At 38.3% G+C, this 16,299-nt stretch overlaps 1 pseudogene; it reads right to left on the bottom strand.

Moving 5' to 3' along the window:
* Nucleotides 1–9,826: 9,826 nt before the first annotated feature.
* LOC127810758 (small nucleolar RNA R71) lies at nucleotides 9,827–9,926 on the bottom strand (annotated as a pseudogene).
* Nucleotides 9,927–16,299: the final 6,373 nt, after the last annotated feature.

Raw genomic sequence — 16,299 nt, forward strand, 5'->3', positions numbered from 1 at the left:
CCATGGAATGCTGGTGGTCGGAAGGCCATAAAATCCTTTAATAGCTGACTCCCGGTATCTGTCTCCACAACTGGACCTATTGGAGCCACTGGCGGATCGCCTCCACTGCCTCTTACTTCTTGTGGTACTTGTGGTTATCTTACCTGATTAGTAACTAGGGTATCTACCACCCTCATCAATCCTACTAACATAGCTCGCATCTCCGCCATTCCTTGCCATAGATCACTACTAGACTCCCCTTGTGAGCCAGGCGTGGATACTGGAACTTCAACTAGAATAGAAGCAACCTGACTGCGAGTATGGGGTTGTCCACCTCTATTACTCATCTTCCTGCATCACCACTTAGGGTTAGAATATTGCTGTAACACCCCACTTTTTTCCTTACCGAGCGTGTCACTATGCTGGGTCCCAACATAAATACATTATGCATAAATTCCTTTTTCCACGATACATATCTTAAATCTCAAGTATCGAATTTTCAAAATGAAACCCCCCAGCACATCATTCACAATGCGAAAGTGATAATCGAAACCTAATATGGTAAATAATCGAATTCACTTCCACTATTCACTACAAATAGTAACCGTATACAAAAATAGTGTGTGTACATGAATAGAACACCAGGTAAGTTCCCAGGAAAGAGAGGTGGGTCATAAAAGGATACACTTAAATACCAAGTCTTTCCTTAACCAAAACTTTCCTAGACAAGCATTTCCACTACACCACACTTAAATCCATATCATAAAAATCTGTACCATAGAATCTTCAAATATAAAATACATGGAGACTTGCTTCCATAGAAACTAACTAAGCACCTTTGATACAATCAAATGAAACCTCAACATATCCCATACATACATAAGTTCGCACATAATCAAAACATGCTAGACATGTTACAGGCGACATACTTAGCTTATTCTTCAGCTACATCCTTTCCCTTAGAGCCGCTCATCGAACCTGAACGTTTGAATATTCCAGGGGCATAACCCAATTAGAAGATGAATCTTCTAGTGAGAAACTCCAAAATAGTTTATAAATGCATGAACAGGTGTAAGACGTATGAGAAAACAAAGAGAACTACTACGAAGTGCCTCATGAACATGGACGTCTCCAATGGGAGCTTTCTCAACGGCGCACGCATAGCGCCTCTTGGGAGATCCCTAACCATGCCACCCTGACGCAACCTCATAGAACTCATGCAAGTACCATACCCATTGCCCCTTAGACTCACGGTCTTCCCCATGAGAGCTTTCTCGATGGTGCACGCATAGCGCCACTCGGAGGATATCCAACTATTACCTTCAGCCATCAACAGATAGATACAACAGTATGGCCACACGAATTTTATAAATACAACAGTTGAAAAGCCAACAACATATATTTTCAGAAATACATTTCATGCAACAACAGTCTCACATAAGAGAATAAAAATAGGATTTGGAGTATAGGAATCTCACAAACCAAGTTTTGGGTAGGAACTCTCACCTTTGCCAAAATCTCATAATGCCTTAAAAAGTGTGCACTACCTCGATTTTTGTGCCAACCTCAAAAGTTGCACCAATCACTTCACTTTAAACCTCAAGGCACCCTAACCAATGTATAAATATCATAAATCTGATTTTTCCTTAATTTCCTCATATTTCCTGATTTTTCTCCCATTTTCCTCTCCAAAAATCCAAATAAATATCTCCTTAACTTATTTCTCAAATCTTCCTTTACAACAATTCATAATAAGTTAATAACTTTAAGGGAAAATTACTGGACTTACTTGATTACTGCGTTTTCACGCGTGCCCACTCGCGGGGCCCAGCTGGCACGTGTGCCCCACGCGCCGGTCATCTTCTTCCTCCAGCTCGCTGGACTGATGCGTTCCCTTCGGTTTAATAGCTATATCTCCCTCATCCGACCTCCGATTGACCCCTCGTTTGAACCTATGGCTTCGTCTTTTCGCCCTCTACAAGATAATACCATAAAATCCCTCAATCGGAGCCATTTTTCGACTGCTTAAGCTCATTTTTTGAAGAAACTCATTTTTCCAACGAGGCTTTGGATCTCACTCATCTCTCAACCAAAATGGCTCAAAGTTTTCAGAAATACTCCTCTTGACATGGGCAACAAAAGCCCCTTATCCGATTCTCTCAATTTATTCACAAACTCACGGATCTAAGAAATTAATTTTCTCAAAGCTTTCAGCCAATTCTATTTATAGGCAACCCAAGCCTCCAAACGCTCCAAGCTTGCTAAACCGACCCCTCTGAAGCTTCTACCGCCCCTGGATCGACCCAATTTCATCTAAATCTGACCGCAATGATGACTTTTGAAGCTCTCAAAATTCGGCCAAGAACTTGGTCTGAAATCTATAAAATCCAGCCAACTCGTGCTTCCTTGTTGGCCCAGACCCGACCCTATGGTATCCTTGACCCATTTCCTCGAAATCCCCATGCTCAGATGAGGCTGGTCAGCGACCAGAATTGCTGGTCGTCCATGGTAGATTTGGTTTCCTCCACAAGTTTGAGAAATTGCACTTTTGCCCCCATCAAGTTTGGGTTTTACACTTTGACCCATTTTCACATAGCCCCTCAACTTTCCATAATTACAATTAAGACCCTCAAGTCCTAAAACTTCCACTTCCCCCTTGAAGATTCCAAAAAATCTCCATCTCGACCTCCCTCGGTGAATTTAAAAAATTACACTTTGGCTCGAATCTTTGTTTTGGTTATAAACCCTTTCGTTTCTTCCTGAAACCACTAAAGGGTTGCTCTACATACCAAATATGGACTTCCTTGGGGTCCCGTTGACTTTTCAGAAGCCCTCTATGATAATTCGATATTTCAGCCTATATCGCAGCTGCATCTTTCGCTGTACCGGGAACCATTCCCGATCCATTTTCTTTCAGTGCCATAAATCATGCCTCGAGATGCTTGACAATGCCACATCATTTTCTTTAAGAATCTAGGCTCCAGGGCACTCTTTATAGCTAATTTGGAAACTAATTGCCCTTTCAAGCCCATTTTTTGGTATTTTAAACTCACTTAAAATACGTGGCAACCTTACGAAAATATGAGGTATTACAATTGCTAATTGGACCAACTTATCTAACTGACGGACACAAGTCCTAACTCTACCTAACATCCTATGTCTGTACGAGAGACACCTTAAAACACCGCTCTGATACCAATACTATAACACCCCCTCTCCTAGGATTGCCCGAGAAGAGGTGCTATAGGGAAATAGATAAAATAAACTAAAGCTCTCTGATAAACTGGAATCCGATATCATAACTGATTATCTTAATCAAATTGAAGTAAAAACTCTAAGTCGACATAAACTAGAAACGATAAACTACATCTAAGGGAAAATCCCTCAACTAAAATATAAAAAAATCCTAAACTGATAAGACTCTATCAGCTAACAAACTAATTAAACTCCCAGACATCTTTAGTTTTGAACGGCTCCACGTACACACACTACTGACCACTGCTGCTAAGCCCCACATTTGGTATTCCCCCACTAGGACCTAGAATGGTAAAGATTACAAGGTGAGCTAGAAAGCTTAGTAAGTAATTAGCTGGAAAGAATAACTGAAACTGAATCGAAGAATATTGATACTGATAAATTACCTACTGAACTTGTACTAAGTATAATCACTATCTATTTGTAGTCACAAAAAGTAATGCACATAAACAGTAAACTAAATATAGGTATGCAACTTTGGCACCTATGCCCACATAACTGTAAAAACATACTTATCTGATTTGAATCCTAGATACAATAAAATTGTAAGTACATAATGTGGGCAATAAGCCCCTAGTCCCCTGGTCGTCACTAGGCGAGCAACTCATAACTGAGCTAAAACTGATACTATGGGAACCCCGCAAATTAAGCCGCTTAGCGTGCATAATGCAATGCAATGCTCACATACATGCTAGCACACGATATGAAGTGTTCCATATAAAGTCATGCTCCATGCTCATACCAAGATGTATGCACATAATCTCACGAAATAATGCTGATCATGTCATAATAAATGCTAAATATATAGTCTGATCTTCAATATATTGGAATACAAAGATTTTATGAATTATGTATTATGGTATGGGCATGTTAGATTTATCATACTTTGCATGAGAATTCAATATTTGGAGGTATTGAATATTTTTATTTGAATAAAACTTTAATTAAGCTGTATTGGAAGTTCAATTGGATTTCTAGAATAGCCATTCGGATATTAGGAAGGATATCCGGATATGATGAAAGACATCCAGATATGAAAAAGGCTCATTCGTATACATTAAAATTCAAATCAGAAGCTATTTGGATATGCTGGGATCTATTCAGATATGAACATGGACATCCGGATATGATTTAGGTCATTCGGATATCGCATTGAGGCATTCGAATATGAACCAAAACTTGAGAGGGACATCCAGATATAAAATAAGGCATTTGAATATACTAGTCCTATCTGGATAGAAGGGAAAGGCATCCGGATATGAGCTATCTAGATGTACGAAGAACCATCTGGATATCACACGTAAAGAACTTGGAACTCATCTGGACATGGGAAGACCCATTCGGATATCTACAATTAAATTTGACAAACATGAATGCTAATAGAGGCTGAAATCTGTAACAAAACTTAATGATTCTATATCATTCTGAATAAAATCTTGGGAAAACAAATCTCAATCGATATGAAACAACTTTAAGGATGATTCAAAGATAATAATTGATTGAATTGCTATAAAGATCATTCATATATGAGAACTTTACTCCAAAAGAAATAAAAGAAGGAAGGAACTTGCAATCCAAAATGGAGAAGGAGTAATATAACTTGCAATCCAAAATGGAGAAGGAGTAATATAACTTGCAATCCAAAATGGAGAAGGAGTAATAAAACTCATGATCCAAAATGGAGGAGTAATAGAACTTCCAATCCAAAATGGAGAAGGAGTAATAAAACTCGCAATCAAAATGGAGAAGGAGTAATAGATCTTGCAATCAAAATGGAGAAGGAGTAATAGAACTCACAATCGAAAATGGAGAAGGAGTAATAAAACTTGCAATCCAAAATAGAGAAGGAGTAATAGAACTTGCTCATAACTTCACTGCTATATGCATATATATATATACGTCTCTGATTATTGATATAAATCTTAAAACTACAACGAAGAACTTGAATAATCTAAAAATGAAACTAATATGTGTTGAGTGTAGATTTTGATGATTGATGATTGGCATGTGTGAATGTGAATGTATGTTTATATTTTATATACTAACAAAGCATGAAGCCTTCATAAGGCTTACAAAGCTATTCTCTAGTGATTTCGTGACACAAGTTATATATGGAAAATTCTTATATTTATATAGAGATTTCACTATATGTGGAAACAAGTTTTTAGAGAGCTTCCTAGAAATTTGAGTATTTGAGCTATGTATGGAAAGTTCTTCTTGGAATGGAAAGTCTAGAAGATATATATATGGAATTCTTGTTCATATATGGAAAGTTGAAAAGATCTATATGGAAGTTTTTGAGGAGATTGGAGTAGTCCACCATATGGAGTTGTCATATATGTAACTTGGTGACATGGCATTGTTAACGTGGCATTTTGATGACTTGGTAGCCACGTGGAGCACACTCACTAGGCTACATGTAACTGTTGGAAATGTATGCCCTAAAGACACATTTTGTTTAATTTATGGTAATGATGTTTCTTTTATTCAGTTTATGGCACATATATTATTTGCATTTAATTGTTGGAAAGGTGTCCATGCTATTAAGTAAGTGATTCATGTGATGGGTCGTTCTTCACAGTTAGGCATGAATCATGGGTACTTAATAAGCAAGAAAATATTACTCTTGATCTTTTGATAGAACTGGGCATTCTATCATGATAAGATCATTGTGCAATAGATCCTAATGGAGGATGGCTTGCCTTAGCCAGTAAACAGTCAGTTTACTCTAATTGTACAAGCGCATTTGGAATGCGTAGAGTGGACCTGTGATAGAAGCTAATGACAAAGTACTAATTATCATGGAGCTAGTCTATCACTGCTACTACGTGGACGAGTACTCTAATACTTGAGTATTAGTTGGTGGTCTAGTGAACCTAGAACTATATTCTTAGATTCATTGTAGGTGAGGTCTATCAAAGATCAATATCCTTTTGAGTTGGGAGTATGGTTTCTAATTAGCTAAGACAGACTAATACAAGATAGTTTCTGTGATTCACCCCCTTGTGATTGTCCAAGAATAATCAAATAATCCAGGGCCCTGGGAACGTGACTTAAGAGTGTGTGCTTCTGGGTAGCTCCCAGTGATAAGCAAGTACATTCGAGTAGTCACGGATTATTGGACTAGTGATCTAAGGATGGTAGAAATCATTTAGAGAGGTGTTAGTACATTATTCCTTTCTAAATGATGGGTGTTACGCAGAGGGGTATTTTCGTCATTACACTAGTAGGTCAAAGACATGGCATATGCAAAATTATTCGTGGGGTCAGTGTTAACATATGGTGATAGTTGGAACACTTAGAATGACAAAATATAGCTACTAGGTAGCAGGGATATTTTGGTCATTTTAGTAGCCGTAAATAATTTGTCTTTTGGTCCCCGGGGTAGCTCGATGTAACTCACGTATTTTTTAATACATTTGGCTTGTTGGGTGAATTACATTGAGAGAGAATTATTTTATTCAGGATGGTTCATAATTAATTGGGCTAGAATAAAATAATAGTTCATTAGTTTAATTAATTAATTGGGCTAACCCAATTAGAGAATTAATTAGATGGACTTGGCCCATTAGGGTTTGGCCCACTAGGGTTTTAACCCTAGGGTTCTCCCTATATATATCTCTCTTTGGTTGTTTTTCTATCCAAGGTCGTTTTTGCTCTTCTTCACCGAAGGGAGGCCACGAGTTCGAGTCATATTTCGGAAGATCGAAAGAGAGCCTCCAAGTTCTGATGCGAAGGAGCCGAAGGATTGCAGGACAGCCGTCGTCTCCACCACGCGAAGAAGCTCCCGCTCATCCTGCTCTTATATCCCCATTCCGACCGGTAATCCGCCGTAAAAGTAAGTCTCTTAGATTCTAATCAATACGAGAAACGATTTTGATTTTAAACCGCTTCCGTTGCATGCTATGTTTCCTCGTTAATGATCCTTCAGTAACACCCCACTTTTTCAAATACATGATGATATCAAATATAAGTTAACATCTCCTACGGGCGTTATGGAAACCCTTACCAACGAAAGCATTAGATTGAACCTGTAAGTTTAATCAAAGCTAAATAAACGGGTTTCCATTAGATTTCATTTCCAAGTACAAGAAATATAAAAGACTCTCAACACTCCAGAAAGACACAACTTATTAATGTAGTACAACTTTAGGGCATCCTTTTATTACAAACTTTGAGTACCCTAGCTGCTATTCACAATATATTACTTCGGTTACAAGGGTACATAATGAATCCAGGATCCCAAAGCTAGCGAAGCTCACCTCTTTGCTCACGCTTTAACCTGGAACCTATAACGCTTGATACTTCTGATAAAGTGATAAGGGTCAATATTTCCTATATCCTAATGAATTATATCCCTATTTTGGCTTTATAATTATGCTTAAAATAAATAATTATTTGCATTATATATTATGACAGGATGAAGCAAGAAAGCTGTCTTCTACAATTAATTAGGGGCATAAATCGAGACGTTGGATTACCCATTATTGTTGCTCAAAATCACGGGCCAACTATGGAGTCTAGAGGATGTTTCATGTGCACTTGGCCCAACAATCAAATAGAATCCAACATAAGACAAGCCCAAGCCCAAGCTCAAGCCCAACACAAGGAAGGCCCAAGCCCAAGCCCAACACAAAGAAGGCCCAAAGCCCAAAAACATGAAAAGCCCAAGTCCCACAAATAGGATGACATCATCGCTTACATCATGGGATATGATGACATCATCGCTTACATCATGGGATAGGATGACATCATCGCTTACATCATGGGATAAGATGACATCATTGCTTACATCATGGTTAAAATGACATCATTGCTTACATCATCAATTAGATATTTTGTATTATTAAATTATATAATTAAGTGGTTTCCATTACATCTTTTAGCCTATAAATAGAGCACTTAGGTGCACTTGTAAGAGGGGATTATTCTTGAATGAAATTTTAGTTGTTTTAATTACTCTTGTTCTCTTTTATTTTATCTTGCAAATCTTACTTCTTCTCTTTCTTATTTAAATTCTTATGTCATTTATTGTTACTTCATTATCCACCGCCTAAATGGTCGGTTAATTTCTGCCTTTAAATTCTTGCAATTTCAATTATTATCTTTCAATTATATACCGCCTATATGGTCGGTCAAAATAGTCTTTCAATTATTGTCTTTAAATTATATACCGCCTATATGGTCGGTTAAAAAAAATAGTCTTTTAAATACTGTCTTTTAATTCCCGTCATTTAAATTCCTGCCAATTTATTTTAAAAATGGAAATGAGTAGCTAAATCTAATCTTGGGTTAAGGCGAGGACAGTGTCCAATGTTCTTGAATCTCAAGATAAGCCAAACCTCGATGAATGCAAGATTTATTTGAGTTAAACTCGAGTTGAGTGTATAAATGATTTTGTGAGTTTGGATTGGGTCATCATCCTAACTTAGAACTCTCATGCCATGTATGAAAGTTGCTAGAATTGGAGATGAGATATACCCAAGCTCAGATGATCAAATCATAGTCTCTAGTATAATAAAATTTACAGTGATATCTTAACCCAGAACCATCATATCATGTATGAGGGTTGCTTAGCTAAGAATCATTCGTATCTTGAATTATAACTACGAAACGATCCTCTGTTTATTTCAGATTAATATTGCTGTTTAAATTACTATAAGAGATTTATAAGGCATTGGTTCTGAACTCGCCTCAACCCAAGACCTTTTTAATATAAAAAAAAAAAACCTTTTCACAATCAGGAAAACTTAGCTCTCTTTGGATAAATCAACCCGAATGAACCATTCTTTTGTTAAATAAACCTCCCAGTGAATCGACCCGGACTTGTCCGGAATTTATATTTGTGCTACAACTACACTCACACACTGGTGAGTTTAAACCTCCTCACCATTTCAACACTGAACATCCAAACTGATTAAGGCTATTTAAATTGTAGGGTGAGGAGTGCAGCCAAATTTTGGCGCCGTTGCCGGGGAGGTACAACAGAAGAAAAAAAATTCACTCCACGGGTAACTTTGTTCTTAATAATTTTTTTTTTCTTAACTGTTTGCATATTATTCAAATTGTATGAGACTTAGATCTGGTAGAATCTTAAGCCATCAGTTAAACCATTCTATAGATTCTTTATCAGAGACTGAAATATCACTTTTACAATCCATAATGTCTCAACAAAATGAAAACCTATCTGCTCACGGGAGTGATCATGGAGAACATGATGTTGATGAGATTAAACCTCTCAGGGATTATTTGAACCCTCCAAGGCAAACCACTCCCTCTTGCATAATCCTACCAATAAACCATCATCGATTTGTCCTTAAACCAGGTACCATACAAATGCTCCCCACATTTCATGGTATGGATTCTGAAAATCCATATACACACATGAGGGATTTTGAAGAGGTATGTGGTACCTGTGGGGATCAAAATATTCATGAGGACACTGTTAGACTAAAACTCTTCCCGTTCTCACTCAAGGATAAAGCAAAAATGTGGTTAGGGACTCTAGAGCCCAGATCAATAGGAACTTGGAGGGAGATGCAAACAAAATTTCTAAAAAAATACTTCCCAGCTAATAGAACAGCATCACTCCAAAGGCAAATGATGAATTTCGTCTGTAAACCAAATGAAACATTTGCTCAAACTTGGGAACGTTTCAAGGACCTCTTGCATTCTTGCCCACACCATGCCTTTGAACAATGGCGGGTAGTTAGTTTCTTCTTTAATGCCTTAACTCCTAATTTGAAAATGCTGGTGTCCACCATGTGTAATGGTGACTTTTATGAAAAAACTCCTGAAGAGGCTGTTGCATACTTTGACCATGTAGCTGAAAACTCTAGAAATTGGGAAGTTGGGCCATTAACCATGGGAGATTTGAGAGACCAATACAATCCACAACCAAAGGGAAAACTCCAATTAAATGAAACTGATGACATCAGTGCTAGATTAGCTCTGTTGACAAAGAAAATGGAAGAATTGGAGATGAAAAAAATGAAGGCTATCAATGAGATAGAGGTGCATTGTGTAGTGTGTGAAGCCAATAGCCATAGAACAGAGGAGTGTCCAACTCTCCCTGCTTTCAAAGAAGTGTTGTATGGCCAAACTTCAAACTCACAACCAAGGCAAACAGAGGGTAGGATATACCAAAACCAGAACCAGGGTGGAAATTATCAAGGGTACAACCCAAACTCAAACACCTACCATCCAAATTCTAGGAACCACCCAAATTTCTCTTGGAGAAATGATTCAGCACCTCAGCCACACCAACCATTTCCCTCACAACCACAGCCACAACCTCAGCCACAGCTCTACCAACCTAACCAAGGACCATCTGGCTCATATCAGCCACCGCATAAGAGATCCCTAGAGGATACTCTACAACAATTTATGCAAGGGCAGATGGGGAACAATGCTCAGGCAGCAAAATTCCAAGAGCAAACAAATAGGGCAATTGAGGACATGAGGAGTCAGCTAACCAAGCTAACTCAAACTTTGACTGTGAGAGAACCTGGGAAATTCCCTTCTCAACCAAATCCCAACCCCGTGAGGCAAACAAATCAAGTGGAATCATCAAATAGTGGGAACTATAATCATGAGCAGGTGCAAGCAGTCACTGTCCTTAGGAATGGAAAAATAATTGACAAACCAGATGACCCTAGGACAAACCAACCTAATGCACAAGAAGAAGAACAAAATGAAAATATAAAAAATGACAATGCTCCAGCTTTGGAGGAAAAACTTGAAAACAAAAAAAAGGAAGATAAAGAAAAAAATAAGGTGGAAGAATTCAAGAGCAACCCTGCACCACCATTCCCTCAAAGACTTACTCAAACAAAGAGGGAAAAACAAAATGCTGATATTTATGAAGTGTTCAAGCAGGTGAGGATTAACATTCCTCTACTTGATGCAATCAAACAGACACCATCTTATGCAAAATTCTTAAAAGACTTGTGTACTGTTAAAAGAAAGATCAACATCAAGGAGAAAGCATTCTTAACCGAACAGGTGAGTTCCATCCTGCAACTTAAAACACCTCCTAAGTACAAAGACCCTGGTAGCCCAACCATTTCTTGCATAATTGGAAGCCAGAGGGTGGACCAAGCACTCTTAGATCTAGGAGCAAGTGTCAACTTGCTTCCTTATAGTGTATATCAGCAACTGGGCTTAGGAGAACTCAAGCCAACAAGAGTTACCCTACAGCTTGCTGATAGGTCAATCAAAGTCCCTAGGGGGATAGTGGAGGATGTATTAGTGCAGGTGGACAAATTTTACTTCCCTGTTGATTTTATAGTCTTGGACACACAACCCCATCAAGGCCCTCAACCCCCTGTTCCAGTCATTCTTGGTAGACCATTCCTAGCAACTTCAAATGCCATAATTAATTGTAGGAATGGAATACTTAAGTTATCATTTGGAAACATGACTGTAGAGATGAATATCTTTAGAGTTTCCAAACAACACATAGCTGAGAATGAGGTGGAGGAAGTAGATTTGGTTCAAACATTAGCTGAGGACTATTTTGCAAAAGAATTTTTGAACAAATCTATGGAAGAAGATCAAGAAGAGAGAAAGTTAAAAGAATTAGAGAACACTAGGGATGAAGAAGCAATGCCTGTGGCTCAATGGATTCCCAAATCAGAACCATTGGGTTCTCTGAACAATGAGGAGTCACAATCTGATAATACCTCACCCACACTTGAAATGAAACCTTTGCCAAGTGAGTTAAAATATGCATTTCTAGGTGATGAGAACACACTCCCCGTAGTCATCTCTTCAAGTTTGACATCCCAACAGGAAATTCAGCTGATAAACATTCTGAGAGCTCATAAAAAAGCCTTAGGTTGGACCATCTCAGACTTGCATGGAATTAGTCCTTTGACTTGCACTCATAGGATATTTCTAGAGGAGGATGCTAAACCTGTTAGGCAAATGCAGAGGAGACTCAATCCTAACATGAAAGAGGTGGTTAGGAAAGAAGTGCTAAAGTTGCTGGATGCGGGTATTATATACCCCATCTCTGATTCAAAGTGGGTCAGCCCCACTCAAGTGGTCCCAAAAAGGTCTGGAGTCACAGTGGTGAGAAATGAAAAGAATGAGTTGATCCCTACTCGCATCCAAACCGGATGGAGAGTGTGCATTGATTACAGAAAACTCAATGCAATGACTAGAAAAGACCATTTTCCATTGCCGTTCTTAGACCAAGTCCTTGAAAGAATAGCTGGACAAGCATTCTATTGTTTCCTTGATGGTTATTCAGGATATAACCAGATTGACATTGCCCTAGAGGACCAGGAAAAGACCACTTTCACATGTCCATTTGGGACATTTGCCTATAGACGTATGCCTTTTGGACTTTGCAATGCCCCTGCCACCTTCCAAAGGTGTGTGATGAGTATTTTTAGTGAGATGACAGAACACATTGTGGAGGTTTTTATGGATGATTTCTCTGTCTATGGAGCTAGTTTTGAGGCATGTTTAGAGAATTTAGAGAGAGTTCTAGCTCGTTGTGAAGAAACCCACCTTGTGCTTAACTGGGAAAAATGTCATTTCATGGTCAAACAAGGTATAGTCCTAGGGCATATTGTCTCTGCTAAGGGAATGGAGGTGGACAAAGCCAAAGTGGAAGCCATCCAAAAATTACCAGTCCCTAAGAGTGTTAAGGACATCAGGTCTTTCCTAGGGCATGCTGGGTTCTATAGGAGATTCATAGCATCTTTTAGCAGCATAGCCCGGCCTCTGTGTAATTTGCTCTCCCAGGATGTCCCATTTGAGTGGACATCATCTTGTCAAACCTCTTTTGAGAGGTTAAGAAATGCTCTCATCTCAGCCCCCATTATTCAACCACCAGATTGGTCATTGCCCTTTGAACTCATGTGTGATGCAAGTGATTATGCTGTAGGAGCAGTCCTAGGGCAAAGAAAAGATAAAAAACCTTATGTCATCTACTATGCCAGTAAAACCCTCAATGAAGCGCAAAAGAATTACACAACAACTGAGAAGGAATTATTGGCAGTAGTGTTTGCATTAGAGAAGTTCAGATCATATCTGGTGGGGTCATTGGTCATTGTTTTCACTGACCATGCTGCTTTGAAATACTTGCTCACCAAACAAGACGCCAAACCGCGTCTTATTAGGTGGATTTTGTTACTCCAAGAATTCAACATAGAAATCAAAGATAAAAAGGGAGTAGAAAATGTGGTGGCAGACCATTTGTCTAGACTTCCATGCCAAGACCTTAATCTAGACAAGGAACCAATCAGGGACACCTTTCCAGATGAACAACTCTTCCTTATCAATGATACCTCAACCTCTGTTACACCATGGTATGCAGATCTGGCCAACTATCTAGCCACCGGTCTAATTCCAAATCATTGGACCAAGCTAGATAAACAAAAATTCTTTAGGAAGGTTAGGACTTATTTCTGGGATGACCCTTACTTGTTTAAGTATTGTGCTGACCAAATTTTAAGAAGGTGCATCCCCGAGCATGAGCAACAGAGTGTTTTGAATTTTTGTCATACTCTTGCTTGTGGAGGTCATTTCTCCACAAGAAAAACATTGGCCAAGATCTTACAAAGTGGATTCTTTTGGCCTACCATGTTTAGAGATGTGCATCAGTTCTGTAGTTCATGTGATAGATGCCAAAGGCTAGGAAGCCTAACCAAGAGGAATATGATGCCCTTGCAACCCATTCAGGTGTTAGAAATTTTTGATTGTTGGGGAATAGACTTCATGGGACCATTTGTTAATTCAGGTGGACACGAGTACATCTTGTTAGCTGTTGACTATGTGTCCAAGTGGGTAGAAGCAATCCCAACAAGAACAAACGATCATCGGGTTGTAATGAAGTTTTTGAAAGAAAATATTTTTAGTAGGTTTGGAATGCCTAGGGCCATCATAAGTGATGGAGGTTCTCATTTCTGCAACAAACCAGTGGCTGAATTAATGAGAAAATATGGAGTAGTCCACAAGGTTGCAACCCCATATCACCCTCAAACCAATGGCCAAGCTGAATTGGCCAATAGGGAGATAAAAAGGATTTTAGAGAAAACAGTCAATTCTAATCGCAAGGATTGGTCCTTGAGGTTGATTGATGCACTTTGGGCCTATAGAACTGCTTACAAGACCATTCTAGGCATGTCTCCCTACAGGTTAGTATATGGCAAGCCATGTCATTTACCAGTTGAAATAGAGCACAAAGCCTACTGGGCCATTAGGAAGATTAATGAGGAATCAACAGAAGTGAGCCTTAATAGGAAATTACAACTTAATGAACTTGAAGAACTTAGGGATGAGGCATTTGAAAATGCCAAATTGTCTAAGTTGCATATGAAAAAGTTGCATGACCAACACATCAACAGAAAAAAATTTCATGTTGGTCAGCAGGTGCTTCTCTACAACTCAAGGCTTCATTTGTTCCCAGGGAAGTTGAGATCAAAATGGACAGGACCCTATACAATCAAGACCATATCAGAATATGGGGCAATAGAAATTGAAATCAAAGAGTCTGGACAATGTTTTAAAGTGAATGGTCAAAGGCTGAAACCATATCTAGGCATAGCTGAGAAAGAACTTGTTGAAGGAAATGAAGAAATGGTGGAGTTGGGTGATCCACCATCAATGGTTGAGTGACCTTTAGGAACACATTCGTCTGGGAATCTGACGTTAAAAGACCACCTTTCCATTTAGGTTAAATGGATGTTTCTAGATTTGAAAAAAAAAAAAAAAAAAGTATATAAAAATTTGTTTCTTTTCTGCATTACTTAAATAGTGTTTCTCTGTGTGCAATCTAAATAAAAATTTTTGCATACGAGTTCATGCATTGAAGATCGCCAGGTATGCCTATCCTCTATCCTTTTATTGCCGATTGAGGACAATGCGCAATTCAAGTTGGGGGGTAAGGTGTACTTAGGAATTTATTGGTGTTTGAATTTAATCTATTGTGCAAGTAATTTTGTTTGACTCGATAATAATGCTTTGTGTGGTATATATGATTTTATTAAGCACCTAAAAAAAAAAAAAAAAAAAAAAATTTAACTAACCCCAAAAATAAAAAAAATAAAAAAATAAATAAAAATAAAAACTAAAAAAATATATATATATATTTCAAAAAAAAAAAACCAAAAAAACAAAAAAAAAAAAAAAGAAAAAAAATATATATATATATAATAAAAAAAAATTTGAATTGAGAGAGACAAAATTGGCGCTGGTGGCGGCCATTTTCTCGGGCAGTGCAATCACACTGTCCTATAAAGGAAGAGGCGCACTGCCAAATGTTGAAAAATGAGGCACCGAGCATTGAAAAAAATAGACGCGCCTGACCCTACAATTATGGCGTGCCTCGAGCCAAGTATAGAATAGTGACACCCATTGCTCTATAAGAGACTCCATATCTGTATGAGCCAAACCACACTTCTGCAAGCAAGCTCAGTTTCCTCTCCTTCGTGTTGTTCTTCGATCAGGTATTTTCGTTCATTTTGTAAGATTTATAGTTTCTACTTTTCTCTTATTATAGTTGTCTTTTGATTTAAAAAAAAAAAAAATGGATCTTCAACTATCAAAAATCCGCAAGTACTATCCATCTCTCCCAATGAATGATTTGAAACAAATTTATATTGGTAGGTGTGAAAGACTTAGGATATTGATGCGTAATAACATCCCTGAAGATATTCGTTGGCTGATCGAAGCAAAAGTTCGATTAGCTGGCGAAACTTCACCTAGTTTTAAGCACTTCCCGGGCTTAGGGAAGAGTAGTTTTGCAAAGAAACGAAGAGCTAAAAGAGTGAATGGTTGTCACAAGTGTGCTCGTTGGACCTGTAACACTCGATGCAAATCTGTGGGGTTTACGTCCGTAAATCGAGAAGATAAAATTAGTTTCATAAAGGATGGACTGAGTAAGGAGTCATTGGATGATATCCGATTGACTCTTGAGACGCATCCATGTGGAATAGTGCAAAGAGAACTTCTTGCTTTATGGACCCAGTTCATAAGTGACCACCAACGCTATAGTCTTGGGAATCTGACTAAAAACGACCCTGTTTGCCAATCTATAAGAAAATTGGATGG

The sequence above is a fragment of the Diospyros lotus genome, chromosome 9, assembly GCF_014633365.1.
Source record: "Diospyros lotus cultivar Yz01 chromosome 9, ASM1463336v1, whole genome shotgun sequence".
Taxonomy (NCBI): Eukaryota; Viridiplantae; Streptophyta; class Magnoliopsida; order Ericales; family Ebenaceae; genus Diospyros; species Diospyros lotus.